We start from the raw sequence: 7,019 nt of genomic DNA, 5'->3' as shown, positions 1-7,019 counted from the left end.
GTGAAAAAAAAAGAAGCTAAAGGCAAAGGAGAAAAGGAAAGATATACCCATTTGAATGCATAGTTTCAAAGAATAGCAAAAAGAGATAAGAAAGCCTTCCTCAGCAATCAATGCAAAGAAATAGAGGAAAACAACAGAATGGGAAAAACTAGAGATCTCTTCAAGAAAACTAGAGACACCAAGGAAACATTCCATGCAAAGATGGGCTCAATAAAGGACAGAAATGGTATGGACCTAACAGAAGAAGAAGATATTAAGAGGAGGTGGCAAGAATACACAGAAGAACTGTACAAAAAAGATATTCATGACTCAGATAATCATAATGGTGGGATCACTCACCTAGAGCCAGACATCTTGGAATGTGACCTCAAGTGGGCCTTAGGAAGCATCACTACAAACAAAGTTAGTGGAGGTGATGGAATTCCACTTGAGCTATTTCAAATCATAAAAGATGCTGTGAACGTGCTGCACTAAATATGTCAGCAAATTTGGAAAACTCGGCAGTTGCCACAGGACTGGAAAAGGTTAGCTTTCGTTCCAATCCCAAAGAAAGGCAATGCCAAGGAATGCTCAAACTACCACACAATTGCACTCATCTCACAGGCTAGTAAAGTAATGCTCAAAATTCTCCACCCAGGCTTCAGCAATACGTGAACTGTGAACTTCCAGATGTTTAAGCTGGTTTTAGAAAAGGCAGAGGAACCAGAAATCAAATTGCCAACATCCGCTGGATCATGGAAAAAACAAGAGAGTTCCAGGAAAACATCTACTTCTGCTTTATTGACTATGTCAAAGCCTTTACTGTGTGGATCACAATAAACTGTGGAAAATTCTGAAAGAGATGGGAATACCAAACCAACTGACCTGCCTCTTGAGAAACCTATATGCAGGTCAGGAAGCAACAGTTAGAACTGGACATGGAACAACAGACTGGTTCCAAATAGGAAAAGGAGTACGTCAAGGCTGTATATTGTTAGCCTGATTATTTAACTTCTATGCAGAGTACATCATGAGAAATGCCGAGCTGGAAGAAGCACAAGTTGGAATCAAGATTGCCAGGAGAAATATTAATACCCTCAGATATGCAGATGACACCACCTTTATTGCAGAAAGTGAAGAGGAACTAAAGAACCTCTTAATGAAAGTGAAAGAGGAGAGTGAAAAAGTTGGCTTAAATCTCAACACTCAGAAAACTAAGATCATGGCATTCAGTCCCATCAGTTCAATTCAGTTCAGTTCAGTCACTCAGTTGTGTCCGACTCTTTGTGACCCGATGAATCGCAGCACGCCAGACCTCCCTTTCCATCACCAACTCCTGGAGTTTACTCAAACTCATGTCCATTTAGTCGGTGATGCCATCCAGCCATTTCATCCTCTGTCGTCTCCTTCTCCTCCTGCCCACAATCCCACCTAGCATCAGGGTCTTTTCCCATGAGTCAACTCTTCACATGAGGTAGCCAAAGTATTGGAGTTCCAGCTTTAGTATCAGTCCTTTTAATGAACACCCAGGACTGATCTCCTTTAGGATGGACTGGTTGGATCTCCTTGTAGTCCAAGGGACTCTCAAGAGTCTTCTCCAACACCACAGTTCAGAAGCATCAATTCTTCAGTGCTCAGGTTTCTTCAGAGTCCAACTCTCACATCCATACATGACTACTGGAAAAACCATAGCCTTGATTAGATGGACCTTTGTTGGCAAAGGAAGGTATCTGCTTTTTAATATGCTATCTAGGTTGGTCAAAACTTTCCTTCCAAGGAGTAGAGCCTTTTAATTCATGGCTGCAGTCACCATCTGCAGTGATTTTGAAGCCCAAAATAATAAAGTCTGACACTGTTTCCACTGTTTCCCCATCTATTTGCCATGAAGTGATGGGACCAGAGGCCATGATCTTCATTTTCTGAGTGTTGAGCTTTAAGCCAACTTTTTCACTCTCCTCTTTCACTTTCATCAAGAGGCTTTTTAGTTCCTCTTCACTTTCTGCCATAAGGGTGGTGTCATCTGCCTATCTGAGGTTATTGATATTTCTCCCAGCAATCTTGATTCCAGCTTGTGCTTCCTCCAGCCCAGCATTTCTTATGATGTATTCTGCATATCACTTCATAGCAAATAGATGGGGAAACAGTGGAAACAGTGGCTGACTTTATTTGGGGGGGCTCAAAAATAACTGGAGATGGTGATTGCAGCCATGAAATTAAAAGACGCTTACTCCTTGGAAGGAAAGTTATGACCAACCTAGACAGTATATTAAAATACAGAAATATTACTTTGTCAACAAAGGTCTGTCTAGTCAAGGCTATGGTTTTTCCAGTAGTCATGTATGGATGTGAGAGTTGGACTCTGAAGAAAGCTGAGCACCGAAGAATTGATGCTTTTGACCTGTGGTGTTGGAGAAGACTCTTGAGAGTCCCTTGGACTGCAAGGAGATCCAACAAGTCCATCCTAAAGGAGATCAGTCCTCGGTATTCTTTGGAAGGACTGATGTTGAAGCTGAAACTCCAATACTTTGGCCACCTGATGTGAAAAGCTGACTCATTTGAAAAGACCCTGATGCTGGGAAAGATTGAGAGCAGGCAGAGAAGGGGACGACAGAGGATAAAATAGCTGGATGGCATCACCAACTCAATGGACCTGCATTTGAGTTAACTCTGGGAGTTGGTGATGGACAGGGAAGCCTGGCGTGCTGTGGTTCATGGGGTCGCAAAGAGTCAGACACGAGTGACTGAACTGACTGACCTTGAATTAGGGTCAGGGATAAAAAGAAAATCCATTTTAGGCTTCTTATTGGATCTTGCAATTACAGAGCTTTAGAAAATATTGTTAAACATTCAGGGTTCTGTACAATCAAATGCCATGCTCTATACTAATCCCACTTTTCATAAAACCTCAGTGGAACACCCACCTGCAAAGAAGTGCTTGAGGAAGTTTTGACACTGGAGTAGCCTTGACCATTGCTAAGAGTCCCAGTTCTGGAGTCAGATGCCTAACCCAGAACTCCACTTCAACTACGTGGCCAGGGCAGGTGACTTAGCCTTCCTGAATCCATTTTCCCACCTCCAGATGAGTATATAATAATATCACCAATATCACAGACTGTGTTAAGAATTTAGTGAATTATAAAACAATTATTCTCTCTGGCATATAGTAAGTACTCAAAAGTTTCAGCTGTTAGCTCTGCTCTAAACGGGAAATGTTTTAATTTTTGTCTGGAAGAACAGACTAAAATCTAATACCATATAATTTCAAAAATATACACTGTTAACAGACAGCATGCAAAGTTCATACTGTTTCAAAAACAAGTAGGTAAATCTTCGATAATACCCATATCACACTGTCCTCAAACACATGGAACATATTACATAAGACTACTTGGATTATAGGTTTTCTGTTGTGTAAGAGTGCCTGAGTTTGTGATTATAGACATTCCTTTTTTTCTAATCCCATCTGCGTTATACTCTGGACAGTGTCATCAGTGACATAGCTCAGAATTGAGTCCAGATGGAAGCAAAAACATTTACTGGTCTCATGGAGGAAATGCCATAAGAGATGAGTATTTAGTGTGAGAGTTGGAGATAGGAGGTTCCTTTGAGACCAAACCAACTTTAGATACTTTGCGGTATAAATTTCAACATTCTTTCCATGTCCTACCTTTCCAGTTATTGCAAAATATCTAATTCCCAAGCCTAGGAAGGACTGTATTATTAAAAATGCATAAATAACTCTGGGTTATTACCCTTATGTCTTCATCGATGGAACAGGAAAATAAAGACTTCTTAGAATGTTGCCTGTAAAAGCAGAGACTGGGGTTTTAATATGAACAGCAATCCATGAGAGTTGGACATCAATAAAAACACAAACCAGCACTTAAAAAAAATGTAAAAATATTTAAAGTGCTATTCTATCAGTATGGTTACTCTTTAACCATTTCTTAAGCAATGTGATAAACTGAACACTATACTTTGTGAGTACGTGAACCAGTACTTTTCTCAATTCCTTGGTAATTAGGCAGAGCCATGTAACTAGTTCCAGCTGGTAGGCTATGGACTAAAGTGTTATGCTTCCACCTCTGACCTAACAAATGACCTAACTGAAGGTGCAAAGCTCTCTTCCTCTCCTAACCTTCCCCTTGAGTTTAAGAGAGAAAACTCAAAGATGGTGTAGCCTCTATCAGCCAAGGTCTACTGAAAGCAGAGCCTCCCACCAACCTACATAGGAATGCAGCATCACTAACTTACATTAAGCCACTGAGATTTGAGAATCTTGTGGTGATGGAATTCCAGCTGAGTTATTTCAAATCCTAAAAGATGATGCTGTTAAAGTGCTGCACTCAATATGCCAACAAATTCAGAAAGCTCAGCAGTGGCCACAGGACTGGAAAAGGTCAGTATTTGTTACAATCCCAAAGAAAGGCACTGCCAAAGAATGTTCAAACTACTGCACAATTTCACTCATCTCACAGACTATCAAAGTAATGTTCAAAATTATCCAATCCAGACTTCAATAATACATGAACCAATAACGTCCAGGTGTTCAAGTTGGATTTAGGAAAGGCAGAGGAACCAGAGAACTGGGAGAGATTAAATTAGCCAACATCCATTGGATCACAGAAAAAGCAACAGAGTTCCAGAAAGACATCTACTTCTGCTTTATTGACTGTGCAAAAGCCTTTGACTCTGTTCAGTTCAGTTCAGTTCAGTTGCTCAGTAGTGTCCAACTTTTTGAGACCCCATGGACTGCACCACACCAGGCCTCCCTGTCCATCACCAACTCCCAGAGTTTACTCAAACTCGTGTCTATTGAGTCGGTGATGCCATCCAACCATATCATTCTCTGTCGACCCCTTCTACTCCCACCTTCAATCTTTCCCAGAATCAGGGTCTTTTCAAATGAGTCAGCTCTTTGCATCAGGTGGCCAAGTATTGGAGCTTCAGCTTCAACATCAGTCCTTTCAATGAATACTCGGGACTGATCTTCTTTAGGATCGACTGATTGGATCTCCTTGAAGTCCAACGGACTCTCAAAAGTCTTCTCCAACACCACAGTTCAAAAGCATCAATTCTTCAGTGCTCAGCTTTCTTTATAGTCCAACTCTCACATCCATACTTGACTACTGGAAAAACCATTGGTTCAGTTCAGTTCAGTTCAGTCGCTCAGTCGTGTCTGACTCTTTGTGACCCCATGAATCACAGCACGCCAGGCTCCCTGTCCATCACCAACTCCCGGAGTTCACTCAAACTCATGTCCATCAAGTCGGCAATGCCATCCAGCCATCAATGGACCTTTGCTGACAAAGTAATATCTCTGCTTTTTAATATGCTGTCTAGGTTGGTTGGTCATAACTTTCCTTCAGTGTCTTTTAATTTCATGGCTGCAATCACCATCTGCAGTGATTTTGGAGCCTCCAAAAATAAAGTCAGCCCCAGTTTCCACTGTTTCCCCATCTGTTTCCCATGAAATGATGGGACCGGATGCCACAATCTTAGTTTTCTGAATGTTGAGTTTTAGGCCAAATTTTCCACTCTCCTGTTTCACTTTCATCAAGAGGCTCTTTAGTTCTTCTTCACTACAGCAACCTGCAGAAAATTCTGAAAGAGATGGGTATACCAGACCATCTGACCTGCCTCCTGAGAAATCTGCATGCAGGTCAACAAGCTACAGTTGGAAATGGACATGGAACAATGGACTGGTTCCCAATTGAGAAAAGAGTATGTCAGGGTTGTATCACCCTGTTTTTTTAATTTATATGCAGAGTACATCATGCAAAATGCTGGGCTGGATGAAGCACAAGCTGGAATCAAGATTGCCAGGAGAAATATCAGTAATCTCAAATATGCAGATGACCACCCATATGGATTGCACAGAATCAGACACGACTGACGCAACTTAGCAGCAGCAGCAGCAGCACCCATATGGGAGAACACGAAGAGGAACTGAAGAGCCTCCTGATGAAAGTGAAAGAGGAGAGTGAAAAAGTTGGCTTAAAACTCAACATTCAAAAAACTAAGATCATGGCATCCAATCCCATCACTTCATGGCAAATAGATGGGGAAACAATGGAAACAGTGACTTTATTTTCTTGGGCTCCAAAAATCACTGCAGATGGTGACTGTACTGATGAAATTAAAAGACATTTGCTCCTTGGAAGAAAAGCTATGGCCAACATAGACAGCATATTAAAATACAGAGATATTACTTTGTCAACAAAGGTCCATCTAGTCAAGGCTATGGTTTTTCCAGTAGTCATGAATGGATTTGAGAGTTGGACTATAAAGAAAGCTAAGTAGTGAACATTTGATGCTTTTGAACTGTGGTGTTGGAGAAGACTTTTGAGAGTCCCTTGGACTGCAAGGAGATCAAACCAGTCCATCGTAAAGAAAATCAGTCCTGAATATTCACTGCAAGGACTGATGCTGAAGCTGAAGCTCCAATACTTTGGCCACCTGTTGTGAAGAACTGACTCATTGGAAAAGACCCTGATTCTGGGAGAGATTGAAGGCAGGAGGAGAAGGGGACAAGGGAGGATGAGCTGGTTGGATGGCATCATCGACTCCATGGCCATGAGTTTGAGCAAGCTCTGGGAGTTTGTGATGCACATGTAAGCCTGTCATACTGCAGTCCATTGGGTCGCAAAGAGTCAGACATGACTGAGCCACTGAACTGAACTGAACTGCACTATAACCAAAATAATCTTGCCTAATAAAAGCATTGAAAATGGCTGTTGAATGTGAAAGCCACTCAATCGTGTCCGACTCTTTGTGACCACGTGGACTCTACAGTCCATAGAATTCTCCAGGATAGAATACTGGAAAAGCCATTCCCTTACTCTAGGGGATCTTCCCAACCCAGGGATCGAACCCAGGTCTCCCACATTGCAGGCAAATTCTTTTACAGCTAAGCCACCAGAGAAGCCCAAGCATACTGGAGTTGGTAGCCTATCCCTTCTCCTGTGGATCTTCCTGACCCAGGAATTAAACCAGGGTCTCCTGAATTGCAGGTGGATTCTTTACCAGCTGAACAACAA

Source organism: Bubalus kerabau, chromosome 9, assembly GCF_029407905.1.
Source record: "Bubalus kerabau isolate K-KA32 ecotype Philippines breed swamp buffalo chromosome 9, PCC_UOA_SB_1v2, whole genome shotgun sequence".
Taxonomy (NCBI): domain Eukaryota; kingdom Metazoa; phylum Chordata; class Mammalia; order Artiodactyla; family Bovidae; genus Bubalus; species Bubalus kerabau.
Note: the sequence above shows the minus strand (reverse complement) of the source record.